Source organism: Mytilus californianus, unplaced genomic scaffold (assembly GCF_021869535.1).
Source record: "Mytilus californianus isolate M0D057914Y unplaced genomic scaffold, xbMytCali1.0.p SCAF_1, whole genome shotgun sequence".
NCBI classification, from domain to species: domain Eukaryota; kingdom Metazoa; phylum Mollusca; class Bivalvia; order Mytilida; family Mytilidae; genus Mytilus; species Mytilus californianus.
The window spans coordinates 44075239-44091277 of record NW_026262581.1 but is presented as its reverse complement, the minus strand read 5'-3'; the positions used below and the strand labels follow the sequence as shown (position 1 = coordinate 44091277).

The 16039-nt window shown below is 31.0% G+C and overlaps 1 long non-coding RNA gene across 1 annotated transcript; it reads right to left on the bottom strand.

Moving 5' to 3' along the window:
* Positions 1-204: 204 nt before the first annotated feature.
* LOC127703280 (uncharacterized) lies at positions 205-6530 on the bottom strand. Its single transcript, XR_007982890.1, has 4 exons — positions 5866-6530; positions 4645-4768; positions 3087-3198; positions 205-1989 (listed from the first exon to the last, which is right to left on the bottom strand). It is a non-coding gene; the product is annotated as an uncharacterized LOC127703280 (long non-coding RNA).
* Between the last annotated feature and the right edge of the window lie 9509 nt (positions 6531-16039).

Here is a 16039-nt window from a genome sequence, read left to right as displayed (position 1 = left end):
CAACGGATCAACATAAACACTGAACTGCTACAAAAAACAAACGCCAACATACATAGAAACGGACTATTTGATACCAACTGCCATATTCCTGACTTGGTACAGGACATTTTAAGAAAAAATGGTGGGTTTAACCTGGTTTTATGGCTAGCCAAACCTCCCGCTTATATGGCAATGTTAAAAATACATAAGAATAACAACACAGCGTTAAATTTTAAATAATTGCATCTCATAATTTTCATTTCCTTTTTATACAGGTATACATATATAGATAATCAAGCTTTACAAACTGACTTTACTTTAGCTAGCCATGGTAAAAAAAATGTGTATATGATAAATTGAATATTGTCTGAAATATTAGGAAGGGACACTGTTCAAAAAGCTTGCATGAATCTTTTCATGTTCTCCAACAACCAATTACACCGCCAAGTGTGCTTTTTTAAGAATCAGATTATTAATAACTATTAAGTGTTTTTCTGTGTGTAATTTCATCAGGAGCATTGACAATCAAATGATAAATTCATCACCATTACATCACCATTGTTATAATTAAGAAGTCAAAGAAATATAAAAACATTTGAAAAAAAAAGAAAATAACATAATCCAATGAAAGAAAAAAAAGAGTGAGCGACCAGGACTTACATTCCGGTAGAATTTGCAGATTTTTTCAAATGTAAGGTCCATGTTTTAATTCATATTAAAATGTGATTCTTGTTATCATGTATCACGTATAAGACTGATGTTGCAAATGGTTTTTCTTGCTTAATCAGTTTTTAATTGTTCTCAGTATCTAACCCTATATTTTTAAAGACTTCGATATAACATAATAAATGCAGGATATTATAATGTCATTATGTTGTTTACTTTTATACTAACATAAAATTGAACGGAATTGCAGTTAAAAGCTACACACATACAATATCTTTTGAGGACGTTTGAAAAAAATGGCTAGAAATGTGTTCTCCACAGAAATCAGCCCTTTAACTTAGTATACACAAGGCGTGATCGTCTTCATAAGACCTATCAGTGGAACTCTAATCAAAATTGTCGGAAGACAAAACTGGCATCGCTGTACAAAGAAATCGATGTACTTTAATCGAAAAAAAATGATTATGACTGGTATAGCTACACAAAATATATGCTATTTATCAAAGAATATACTTCTATAAATGTGATAATACAGTAGAGCCTCGGTCGTGGGAATATTGTATTACTCCCTTTTGGGTTGTTCACGATGTCTTCAATATTGGTTAAACACAACATTATGCTATGAATATTCTAGGTGTAAAATTTAAAAAAAAAAAATTGGTTATATTTCTTAAAAAATAGCCATACTAAAAAAGCATTACAAACACTTCTTTAAAAAGTTAGACCCTTTCATTTCGTTTCTGAGAAATAAAAAGAACAGTATCTAGGCAAACCTTAAAAGAAAGCAAACAATTATGGAATAAGCAAGGGAAAAAACAAAATGTTAGATGTAATTTTAAAATTGATTAAGGATTTATTTAAAAGTATGATAATGTCTGCATAAGGAAAATGCATCTTTTTGATTTCAAAATTAGTGATAACAAAAACTTATTTGAAATTTTCTGTCTTTAAAAAAAACACAGCCATTAAAAACTTCTGTATCATTCTTTATTTTAAAAATTTTACGGAAATTCACTTAGAGATATTTCCAAGTCTGAGCACATAGCTGCTATAAGTACAAATATCTATTATAAATTTTTATGTGTGTCTATGATTTTTGTTAAAATTACCTCACTAATGATAAATAGTTTTCATGAATTAATATTATTAGCCATTATCAACATTGATTAGGTTAAAAAAAATTAAAAACAAATATATTATAAAGATGTAAGTAAATGATATATCAAAAACTTTGCTGTCATTCTAGTTGTTAAAAGATAAATCTTCATCTGCTTTCCTTGCACTTTTCAAAATTGAATGTTCATAGCCAGTTGTAAACGCTTCTTCAAACAGTGCTGATCACTCCTATTAAAAAAAAACATCAATTATTTTAACAGACTGCAGAAATTTTCTAGGTGTTGAATAATATGGATAAATAAATAGATAAGTGAAATACAAAATTTATCACAATTAAATGAAATGTGCGGACAGAGAAAGAGAGGGAGAGAATTTCATAAACATTTGAAGGGAAAAAACTGAAATAGATACTGTTGAAAATCATCAAGAGCCATGAAGTCTCGTTAGTATTTTTTTTCTCAAAAATATGAAATATCATGGATAATCAATTATAAATTTAAAACTGTCCATCGACCTTACAGTTTTCAATTAATTATCAATAAACTGCTAAAAAAGAACAGAAGAAAGATGAAATTGACAGGGTTAGATATTGCATCACACGCACAAAGCCATGAATTCAGCTTAGTTTTGCATTTTATAATTTATAGAAACTATAATCGAAATTTGATATTAAAACTGTCAATTTTTTATATGGCGGCAACTTCAGATATTAGTACACATTATGTCACTGTTGTTAATACGGCACGAACGCAACGCGGGAACGTAACGTATTTCAGGTATTGTAACGCAAAGACTGAGTGACGTTTCACAATTTACTTAGGCATTCTAGATCAAATAAAATGTATAATATATAGAACGTCTTCTTCGTTTCTCCACGTATTCTCGACAGTCACCACCGATGATACAGAAATCCGAATGGTTGTATTAGGTAAAACAAGATATGTTTTTCATTTCATGAAAAAACAGCTATTCATAAGTGTGCTAATAGTTACCACAAAATGAAAGAGAAGCAGATATTTTTTCTCAAAGCTTTAATCAACAATGGTTTAATGACTTCTCCTTCAGGTAACTTTTTTCTAATCGATGAATGTTTAAAACTAATGAAAAGGATTGTTCGAAACGTTAAACCATTGGTTGCCATTTAAGCAGTTGTCAAATTATATGCGCGTAACCATAAATTGAGAGTTAACATAAGTTGACATTGGTTTAAATATCTAGAGTTACAAGACACAGATTTATTTTTTTTGACATGGTAAAAAATTACATCAAAGATACCAGGCTTATAATTTACATTATATTAGTTCAAACAATAAGTTTATATTTACCTTTCATGTCACGATGATCTCTGAGAATAAAATGTCTCCACTTTTTGGTCCATTTCCAATCGTCAAACCGTTCCACTGTTGTGCTACATATAGCACATAACGGAACATCGTCCTAGAAAAAAATAATGTCCCGATTTATGACAAAACAATAAACAAACAACAGATATGACAGACAGCAACCAACAAAAGGTTCTCTGCAAAACCCTCTGCTTAACATGCATAACGCGTTATATTTCCCAGTAAACAAAACCGGTAATTGTCAAATTCCAGAATAGGCCAATTCAGTCAAGAACCCGACAGTAGATCAACTAGTGATGGCGACCGTGAAACACTTGAAATAATGATTCCAGCCATTATTGAGGAGTCATAAATCAGTTATGTCTCCAATTTTTTTTCTGAGTCAAACATAGAAAGGGATTTAAGTTTTTTTTTTTTTTTTTGCTCTGCTACAATTCTATTTTCATAACTCTTTTTTCTATTGTCGTAACTACAATCTTTTCCTCTTTTCCCCGAATGTGACCTATCGAATAAATCCCCGGTTTTTTTGGTGGGTTTCGTGTTGCTCATTCTTTAGTTTTCTATGTTGTGTATTGTATACTGCTGTTTGTATTTTGGTCTTTTTCTTTTTTTTGTCATGACGTTGTCAGTTTATTTTCGACTTATGAGATTGAATGTCACTTTGGTATCTATCGCCTCTCTAAACTAATGTGTAATTTTTCCTATTATCTTTTAATTGTGATATGTCCAAAAAGCTGTTTCGTTTAGGTCAGACATGATTAAAAAAAACAATGAACAACTGCTAAAGCCTGACATGTTTGAAAAAGGCACGCTAATTTCATAGAAAAAGTTTAATGTAAGTCAAATTTGATTATATATAAAAAAAAGTAAACCTTTGACATGTCCAGGTGTCAAATGACTGGCGTTAAGAAAAAATCGATCGATCAATCATGTATTTAAACACTGGCAATAAAAAGAGCATGTAGTTTTGGAACCATTAATGGACCACTTAAATTTAAAAACAATCATCATCATCATCAACATCATCAAAAAGTGGGGTTTTTTTTGTCAATATATCTGCCAAATCGATGATAGCATCTGACAACATAAGTGCAAACGATTCAATAAGGCTAACACTGACGTCGTTTACATCATGCAATTGTCATATTTGACCCAAACTCGTCATAAAATGAAATATGAATAACAGACTAAGCAGCAAGATATTTGAATCGCGATTTTATCTTTTAAATGAATAAAAAAAAAGCTTAACCGATACATTTCGGTAAGATAGCACCGGTTAATCAAGGTTACAGAAGGTTAGGCAACGACTTTCACTGCCTAGAAATAACTAAATGAAATCATTGCCTTATAGTTACTAAACGATTTGGATATTTAATTGTTCGTATAGTGATTTTCATAATAAATTGTTGCGAGGCAATGCAAAATTTCATTCGATAACCAAATTCTATGACGAGTGAAACTTTGTACTCTTCAAGAGAGAAAGATATATATACACACAGTGCTTATGAACATTGAATGTAATAAATTAAAATTGACGTACCAATTTCCGTGAATGTAGAACTTTTGCTGCTGCATAAATGTCTACTACCAGGATACACACAGTAAACATTATGATCAGGACTATAATTAATCTGTCCCCAACTGTAACTCTGGACCAGTCATCACTGTAATCAGAAAAAAAAATTGTTAATCGCTCACACAGTATTAGAACAATTTGCTAAATATTCAAAATGTTATCCAATACCTTGACACTGCAGCTCTGTTGAACTGTGAACTGTTAACTCGCAAAAACGAAACACGTAAATTTGATTAAACTGATGATATCAACTGGGACTGTGAGGGTGTTTGCCCTTTTGGTGGTAATTCTTCAGTTGAGAAGCACATTACTATGTGCCCACTAAGTGATTATATTATTAGTGAATTTAATCTAATAATTTGCACACCTCCTTATTGATATTTTTTTGAGTGAGATGTCCCCTATTATATGCTCATTTTGGGTTGTTTGTTTGAAATGAGATGCATTATATTTTACGCCCTCTATTTGTTTACGGTAAAACCTTATCTCTTACTCGTATTGGATGAAAAACACCATCCTGTACGACCTGTCAGTGATAATAAAGTGAGTTACATCCTCGTGTTTTCTGCCTTGATGTTTTTGCGTTGTTGTTGTTTACGTTAGGATCCGCCTACGTTTCTAACATTTAAACAGATAAAGAAAGGAACTACAATAGTTTAGTAGCATGATCAGATGAGGTTTTTTTTCAAAAACATATAGTTCAGATATTTCAACTAGGTATCTAAATCAATATTCCCTAAATATAAATAAATACAGTAAATCTAACTACATAATTCTGTTGAATTGATTGAACAAGATTTGAAGCAAAAAATAACAACAAACGAATCATTATTAGACAGAAATGAGTTTCTTGGCACTCAAGACATTCTAAGGACCTTGTTTATTTTTGTGTCGTAATATTGATTCGAGAACGAAGATAATCATTACGTCATCTGTGTATGCAGTCACAAAATAAAAGGAAAAAAGAAAAAAAAAATAATCAATATGTTTTTAAATAATACTGACGTAAGACTTCTCTTGGTTCAAACATAAACAAATAGATTCAACTTGAAAATGAGAAAGAAAAAACAAAACCATATACAAAATCTTACCAAAATATCAAATTATAACAGAAATAAATAAATAATCAAATATGATACTTTTTCAGTTACGCAAATTCTGACTCATTTGTAACTAACTACTTACCTATTAAACGGTAATGTCAATACCATGATTGCATCAACAATAAAGATGAACAATGTTAGCAATACAAGCTTTCCCTTGTTGCAGTAATCTTTGAATAGGGTCAAATTCAAATCTTCCATATTTGTTTTATTTTACCAAAAATACAAAAATGTATTAAACCAAATAAATTGAAATTTCATTAAAAAAAAGAAACCTTTTTGGGATCCAATATCTGAAAATGCAAGTTTACAGTCAGCGCACATTTCGGTTTGTTTTTTGTCAAGATTAACTTCCATTTGCAAATTATTTTAGTTTATAGTCTAGTACAATCGAATATTCAAATCAAATGACGCTTCACCGTATGTATGTCAAATGATCTGTTTTATAATAAATATATATAGTCACCACTTAAAATTGTTCAAATTTAAAAAAACAATGTTTTATATCACAACACTTTTTACGTTTTCGTGAATTTATGTTTATAAACTATCGGTATGAATATATAGTATTAACTGTAAATTGCAGCAACAATTCCGCACATATGTAATTGTATACGAAAACGAAAGCAAAGTTATTTTTAAGTCCGTGTAATCAATAACAACGGACAGTTATTATTACGAACAACAAGTTTCCCGCAATTTGTTTATACATTGAGGGAGATATGAAAATAAGAGAAAATGATATATTGTTTTATATGTGAAACTCTTACAAGCTTGTTTGAAATAATTTTACATAGAATCTTTTATGAATTCACATGCACTGATTGCATCATTCTATTTGTTTGCCGTTGATTAATTTTTCAAATGATTTCCATGCATATCTTTTCTATTAACTGGGTATTGCATTGTTGCTTTAAATGATGCAATGAAGTATGATGCAATAAATCTTTGAATTTCACGTCGTCATAGTAGTCCGTTGTTATTGATTACTCGGACTTAAAATAACTTTACTTCTCGGAATATTCCGTTTTCGTATACAAGTATATATGTGCGGCGTATTTGTTGCAGTTTACAGTTCATGCTCCATACTCCTACCGACAGTTTAAAACATAAATTAACGAAAACGTTAAAATATATTGTCAATTAAAATCGTCTTTATCCTGTCAACTGTTTCGTCCATTAGTAAAACAGTTTAGTTTTTGTCAGTTGATTTAGACATTTCTTGAAGTTATAGTTCAAATATTTAAAATAAGAAGATGTGGTATGTATGAAGTCTTTTTTAGCTTGTTAGCTACTCAACAACAAATATATCTAAAACTAATACAATTTGTATAATTTTAAGGAGGATTATGAACCACCATTTATTAATAAAGTAATGCAAAGAAAATAAGATAGATCGTGCACTGTCTATTGGATTGAAAATTTAAATATACGCCAGTAAAATATTGTATTCACTCAAAAATCTAAATTAGGAGTGATAGAAAACAATTATGTCATCATCGTGCCTGTCTAAAAATAATTATCTAACATTACAATTTACATGATATTATCTATTTCTAGCTATATATCATTTATTCAACATATATAATGTTATCTTACCTCTTTTATATTCATTTTATTTGTATATTTCTTACAACATAAAGAAAACCATAGATACACATCGCATTTTATATTCTTTTAAGTTATATCTTTTGTCTATTATTTCCTGAACATGCTTGTATTGTTCCTTACTTGCTAAATATAAAGCACAAAAGTAGAAAAAAATAGCAAAAAATATTGGTAAACGTTGCTCGTGCATATTCGAAAAACTCATATATTGTCGAAATACTCATATGATGCAGCCCGGCAATAACTAAACGAGTAAATACTCATATGGCCCAACCATACGCGTAAATGCTTTTATTTTTCTACTCTGTAGATGTTGGCAAAATCATATGGTACTAAAAACTTTATATCACTTTAAACTGGAGATTTTTATGAGCATAACACAATGGATTTTTTTATATGAAAAATGCGAAAAGTTGTATAAAAGATTAAGGAAGCAATTGTCGGATAAGATAAACAATACACAAATTGGCAATCCAATAGAATTTAGGATTTCAAATCCTGAATAAATATAAAAGAAAGCCTGATATTAAAATATCTAAATTATTTGATTTTTTTCATAAATTTAAATGTTTCTCCGTCCGCTGAAAATAACAAAAATTTACCAAGAATGCCCCAATAAAATAAAATTAAATAAAATTATTAATTCTCCAATATCAAAAGATGAAATACTCAACTGTATTAAAAACTTAAAGATTGATAATTCGAAAACAAAAAGACAATAAAAATAAAATCGACCAACAGACAAACCACAGTACACTAAAAACAAAACATAAAAAACAAAAGACTAAGCAAAACGAACCCTTCTAAAAACCGTTGGTAATTTCAGGTGGTCTGGAAGGTTAAGCAAATCCTGCTTCACATGTGACACCCGTCTTGCTGCTCAAGTGCAAATTCGGAGGTCACATTCGAGGATAAGTGGAACATATCAGTAGTCATTTGTGAAACAGATATTCCATAACGGTAAAAAAACTCGTGAAGGCGTTCGTAATACTGTATGAATAAAATGGAAATGGAAATATGAGGTATCTTTATACACATAGATTTTAGTTGTGTCTACCCAGTATCTAAATATCCTATCTAGTTTAAGATGCATTCCTATATATTCACTCACAAATAATAAGAAATTCCAAGTTTTTCTCAAATAATTGTTCAACAGGAAATATTCTTGTAAAATACAAAGATTTACTAAAAGTTAGGTACGGCACCATAGCGCTTACAAATCCTTTTTATAAATAACGAATTTACTGGTAAGGCGGGGAAGGTTTAATGAATGCGAGGACCAGTTACCGTAATGCATGAATATACAACTCAATAAAAGAAAGCTTGTATGGACATTTTATTCTATTTCAGCAATTTCAATACTTTTGTTGTATTTGCTTTTACGAGTCAGATTGAAAAACAATTCTTAAAAACTAACAAATATGCTTGTTTATGTTGACCTTAGAAGGATTTGAATATTTTTTAGGTCCTTTTTGGTAATATAGCTCTTAACTGTTTCTGTTCTTATACATCCTTGGCTTTCAAATATTCAGCTTTGAGCGTTCCTGATGAAGGTTAATCCAGAAAAGCGCTTCGGACGCATGAAATAAATAATGTGTTGGTTAATTTTTCATGATTTGTTTCAAAATTAAAACTTTTTCTATCTAAATGTTAGCTTCATTATTCAATATCCTTGCGAAACCGAACAACTAAATGTCATTTAAAATTTCATATTTCTATCTTATAAAGAAAATGATTTATTAGAATTGACTTCAAAAGCTTTTTTTCCTTTTTTTCAAAACAATTTAGTAACAAATTGCGGAGCATTTGAAAATTTAAAACAAATTTAAATGCAAAATGTTTGGCGTAAATGAACACGAACGACAAAAGTGATATATAATATAATAAGCATGATTCAGATCTCTCGAATTTTTCGTCGTTTTTCGAATTTTTGTTTTTGGCCAAGTTTTGCAAGTCAGTATTTCTTCGACTCATGAATTTTGTATGTCCCCTTGGTATCTTTTGTCTCTTTTTTGGATTGTTAGATTTGAAATGTAAAACGATGCTTGCTGGTTTCGACAAATCTATATTTTCCGTAATTTCTTACAACACTTTACAGGCACTTTGCCATTTCTGATTTTCTAACAATTCTTTCGGTTCTAAATTCGTTTCAAGCTAACGAATTGATAAGATCAACATGCAGTATTATTGATTTATGTTGTTCAATTTTTTGGCACAATACGGCCTTACTGCACCTATTTTATTTATAGAACTGTATGTTTGCATCATAGGTATTTTCATGGACTAATTAAACAAAACAGTAAGCCTGTTTCAAAATTTGCTTTGTATTCTGTTTGACCTACATTTCAGGTAAATATTCAAATTAAAGGTTTTACATCTTGAAACTTTGGGAGTTGTGTTAACGTACAATAAACAATTCATTCACTATAAAGTGGTTAAATATATATGTATATAAAAATAAGGAGATTTGGATGATTGCCAATGAAACAACTATCTACCAAAGTTCATTTAAGCAATTATAGGCAACAGTACGGCCTTCAAAAATGAGAAAAACCCATACCATATAGTCGGCTATAAAAGGTCCCAAAATGAAAATTATTTAACAATTCAATTGAGAAAACTAACGGCCTAATTTATAACAAAACAATTTACGAAAAACAAAACTAGTTTAGCACATACTTACAACTTCTCGTCCAATCAAATTGCTTGAATTTGCCTTCTAAGTTTCATAGTACATACTTTTTCCGTTTACTAAGTAACTATGCATGAATGACCACAAGGGTAAGATTTCATTGTATCGTAATCAAAATATTAAAAACAAAAATTGCCACTGGGGATTTCAGAATAAAATTATGTGTCCCAAATTTGAAAACAAGATTTATCCTGCTGAACTAAGTTTAGATTAAGAAAATACTAACAATGAACACTGCCCTTTCCTTTCCTTTCCTTTATCTTGATATCTATATCTTTAACGGGAGCTTAATACCAAAATTTACGATAAAAGAAATGATTTTCATTTCCTATTGTTAATTATTCATTTTTAGATAGTGACGTTCCCTTGTCATCCATCTTACGGTGTTTATATATCTCAGCTTGTTCGATTGGTTCGTGTATGTAAAAACGTATTTGATTTTAACGAAAGAAATCTCTGTATTACTGAAAAATTATTACCCAGGGTTTTCGATATCACAAACTTGTCAAACATTAACTAAATCTTATCATCGGTACAAGGACATCATTTGTAAATATAAATCAACGTGCATACATCTTATACGTTCAGGTATTTCACATCCCATCTTTTATGGTAATATTCTATACAGGGTACAAAAATGTTGTCATTCACCTCAAAAGCTAACCAAACCTTTAAACAGACTTATTCAGAAGGGATATAGTTACGATACTGTTGTCAGGTCAATAAAGATGGCATTTTTTGGAATTAGTAGTGATTCACTCATAGGGTCTTTGCATCGGAAATAAACACATTTATTCTAAATCCAGTTGTTGGCAAGATACGGGTTATGTTCTCGTATATTTTATGATGGTATGATACTAAACCCCTAACAGGAGGGATTGTGCTTGATTTTCATATGTAGAAGACATCATCTTTCAATCAGTTTAATTGAGGTCTGGAGCTGGCATGTCAGTAACTGCTAGTGGTCCTTTGTTAATTTATGCTAATCATTGTCATTTTGCTTAGTTTCTTCTGTTACCTATTATAACATCGTACTCGGACTTCTTTTTAACTGAGTTTAACTGTGCGTATTGCTGTGTAATTGTTTATTCTACATTGGCTAGAGGTATAGGGGGAGGGTTGAGATCTCACAAAACATGTTTAACCCCGCCGCAGTTTTGCGCCTGTCCCAAGTCAGGAACCTCATTGTTAGTCTTGTATGTTTTTTTTTATTTTGCTTCATTTATATGTTCCGGAGTTTAGTGTGACGTCCATTTTCTCTGAACTAGTATACATTTTTGTTGAGGCGCCTCCGGGTGCGGGATTTTCTCGCTGTGTTGAAGACCCATTGGTGGCGTTGAGCTGTTTTCTGCTCATTTGTCGAGTTGTTGTCTCTTTGACACATTCCCCGTTTCCATTTTCAATTTTATTGTAATTAGTTTTCACTTTGATTTATATATATCCAGTTATTAAAATCTTTGGTCTTAAAATTTTTTTTTTTTTTAAATTGCAAGTTTCATCATTTAAATAAAGACTAACAAATATGGTCCTAAATACTTTAATTATAGTACGACGCTATCTTATGATTTTGGTAAGTTATCACCCATGCAATCACTTTGTACACAAAATAGAATGTACTATAAAACATTGTGAAAGGAAGTTAAGCTAACTCAATGATGATTTTTTTCAACTTTGTTATAAAAGGAATTTGATCCATTTCATTATAAATTGAAAACCCGTGATAATTTCTGAAGGGAATGTGCAATCTATATCTATATTATGATAAAGCTTTTAGTTTTTACTTTGAAATGAAAAAAAAAAAATATAATCTTTCAAATTGACCTACTGGTGGCCTTTTAATACCTTACCGCTCAACTATCTATGGCACATATATCTATATTTTTCAAATTTATGATAGCTTTAGTTTTACTGTGAACTTGATTTTTTTTTCTAAACATGCAAAGCTCCTACTTTAATACAATTATATATGTCTGTTTTTGGTCAATTTATTTTGTCATCTTACCATGTAAATACGTGCATGTAGAAAGACACCGCTATATATCGATATACATACTTACACCAGTAGCGACCATCTTTTCATTCTGGAGTCAAGGGCCTTTTAAAATCACATATTTTTATGTGAGATTGATTTATAAACCGCTATTTTCCAAATTCGTGTTTCCTGCATTTATAAACTCATGATCTTGTAAATCATTGTCACAAAGTGAACAAATATGATAGCTATGATACCGAGTAAATTTACAAAACATAAAATCAGGTAACGAACTCCGTTTTATAAACACCTGTGCTACAAGAAGTCAGCCAAAATAAACTATCAATAAATTAATCAAAAGAATACTTGAGTTGTAAATATGTGCTAAATTGGATAGTCTATGAAAAGGTATATACTATGAAATTAAGTGCTCGGGACAAGCCCTCGCTCTAAATTTCATAGTACATACCTTTTCATAGACTAACCGATAAATGTAGATACCATTAAAAACCTAAACATTGTTATACACGTGCAATTTTAATATTTTGTTCAATGTATGTAGTTTAAGTCAGAGCATACTATAATTGGAATATGTTTTTAAACTTATGTATACAGCAAACAGTACTTTGATTTCAACGCACGATAATTAAGAGAGTGTATGGTTATTGGTCATATATCTCAAACAAAATGAAGATTATAGAAGAATTTCAAAGTAACCAAGATTAGACTCCGTTTGTAAAAATTGTAAACGCAAAGGACGGCACAATTTTGAGACACTTTCCTTATCCCCGAAAAAGAGAAATAATGAATAACTGGTTTAATACCAAATGCTCAAAATGATACCGCTCTTTGTCCAAAATGGGGCTCCAGTATAGGGTTTCTCCATATGTCACAAGGTCACGTTTGAAAATTGCACCAGGTCACAAAGTTACTATTAAACAAACAATACAGTTCTTAATTGATCTGACTCTTGGTTTTCCGTATTTTCAAAGGTCACTGGTTGGAAGGTGGTCCATTAAATGCACAAGGTCGCGGATTTAACTATGTTGGATCCACAAATATTGAACTAGGCGTTAGCTACCCACTGTTATAACGACCAATTATAAATAAGCAGTTTTTACAGTTGAAATTTGAACTTTATATTAGTGGTATTCTAAGGTGTGCCTAAGATAGTAAGAAAATGATGCAATGAAGATAAAGGATTACGGAATAAGACACTTAGAGCAATCATTTGGCATTACAAATATTACTCAAATGCCAAATGAATTAAGAATCTTTAGCAATTGCGACATTTTTGTAAACAATTAATACGATATTTTCATATAACCGACTTTTGACTCCGATTTATATAATTTTTCGACAGGTTACATTCTCTGTGGTAGGACGTTATGGTACTATGTCAGGTGAGAGCAACTAAAAGAAGTAAAATCAAGCTTACAATCGGTGCAATTTGGAGTGCCCTATACACCATATACAGTAGAAAGGAATATAGAACGTAATTCAACTTCAGCTTTTGACAATGCGTTTAGTTCTTTTCGGTTTGATCAGATATGAAACGTTTGTAATAGGTTTTTGATTTACAAGTATTTTGAACTCGACCAGTATTGATGTGACAGGACATATCGAAATGTCGTGTGGTTCAGTACCGTTGGTACCATTTAATGTTATTGACTACCACTTTGCCAATAGATGTGCTGGTGGACTATTAGTCTTCGAGTGCATCATAACTCAAATAGCACGGTACTCATAGGTAGTGATTTAACAAAGAAAAACATTTGGAATGAAGGAATCAATCTCCATTGTACAAAGTTCTGACTTCTTTTTCGTATTCTACTATATGTTTGGTCCTTTTTGGTTTTCTAAGCCTTTAAAGTTGGATTTAGATTTTAGATTAACCAATATTTTGGCCTCAACGACACTGAAGAGACATTTTTTGCTGAAATGCGCGTCTAGTGCAGCAATGTCGGTACTGGTAAATGTCTTTACAAAGCAGCTTGGGTTCTACTTTTTGTTATAAGCAATCCGCTGTTCTGTAGTTGTTTACATCACTCTCCTTTGGAAATACGGATCCCTTAAAGAGTTGCTGTAGGGGTTATTCAACATGAGCGCAGCGTGAAACTCTCATTGCACGGGTATTATTTAATGTCCGCATCCCGGCCGGACAGGACATGGCATCTTATCTCTAAACATCCCGCATAGCCAAATAGACAGTCCTTGCAGGACAGCCGTACCTCTCAGACGGAGAAACTGGAACATATTTCTATACACCAGGTAAAAGTTTCCTGCATTTTTTTTCTGTTTCTTACTTATCAATTCGATTTGATTTTGTTTGTGTTTTATCATTATCAAATATATGTCGCGCAATATCTAGTGCAAAATAAACACGAAAATAAAAAAGTGTTGAATTTATTTTTGAAGCAATTGTCTATTTATTACCTTAGCTGTATTTGACCAAACCTTTCGGAAGTTTGGGTCCTAAGACCTTAATGCTCTATAACTTCGTATTTTGTTTGGCCTTTTTAACTTTTTTGATTCGTGCGTCACTGATGAGTCTTTTGTAGACGCGCGTACAAAATTTTAATCCTGGTATCTATGATGAGTTTATTTGATAAAGCACAAAATAAATCTATATTGACAGTACAGACAGAACTCTTTTGTATGCCCAGTAAAAATACTCTTCTCATCTATGTTTTAACAGTAAAGACTGAAGAATTACGGCCATGACCAAGTTGAATGCAGTCGCCACAATAAGCGTCAAGTTATTAAATTTGCAATTTTCATATAAAGATGGTATTACTTTCATAATTGAAATTTTGAAACAAAACAAAACACACAAAAAAAGAATAAAAAAACTAAAATTCACAAAAGGCCCCAAATAAATTCTGAGAAAAACACAATTTTTGTCATTCATTGTATTTGCATTTTGTGTACTGTTTGTGTCCATTAATATTGTTTTCAAGCTGTTATTTTTATTTCGACTTTCAAAAATTCTCCCTGACAACCGATCAGACATTAGTTTGAAGTTGACAAAAGGCCGAAAAGTACACTAAATTGTGCTTAATAGCTAGTTGATACATTTGTCTTTAAAAATACACCTGGCATGTAAGGATCGAAATGATACTATGTGAATAAATTTATCGGTTTTCAAGAGCTTAATTGACAGCGCGTTATCTCAACAATGGCTTCCATTTTTACAATAGACCTTTTCATATTACCGACTTTTGACTCCGGATTATATAATTTTTCGACAGGTTTCCTAATCTGAGGTTGGACATCCTGGTACTAAGTCAAGTAAGAGCAACCAAAAGAAGTAAAATCAAACATATAATATGTGCACTCTGGGGGGAAAATGTAACTGTTTCTGATTATTTTGTTGTATAATGTCAACATAAAACCGTTTATTTCCTCAAAAAAATTGTACCAATTGGAAGCTTGATTTTGCTTTTTTTACGTTGCTCTTAGTTGACCGAGTACCAGGATGACTTACCAGAAAGAAGGTAACCTGTCGAAAACATCTAAACTCCGGAGTCAAAAGTCGGTAATATGAAAATAGTCTATTGAAAAAATTAAGGTTGCGTAATAGGTTGCGACAATATTGACGAAATAGAATCCTAGCTGTATAGTTAAAACATTGATTATAACACAGTTACGGCGAAGTTCCTGTTTACATTTCAACTAAATTTCCTATATCGATTATTATATTTAAGTGATTATTGAAATCACTTCAATTTGAAATATGTCCGTATATGCTAAGATAAGCCGACATCCCGTTGGTTGCACTGCATTTTAAAATATTCAATTTGATAATCCAACAAAAACAACTTGTATTGAAATTATTTATGGATCTTTCCAATTTAAGTGGTACTTTCAAACTTGCATACTTCTAACTTTTTATCATTTTTATTAATATTGTAAATGTTTGAAGATCACAAAAGTAAACTAAAGACTGTAGAAATATTAGCTACGTAAAAAACAAAGCCTATG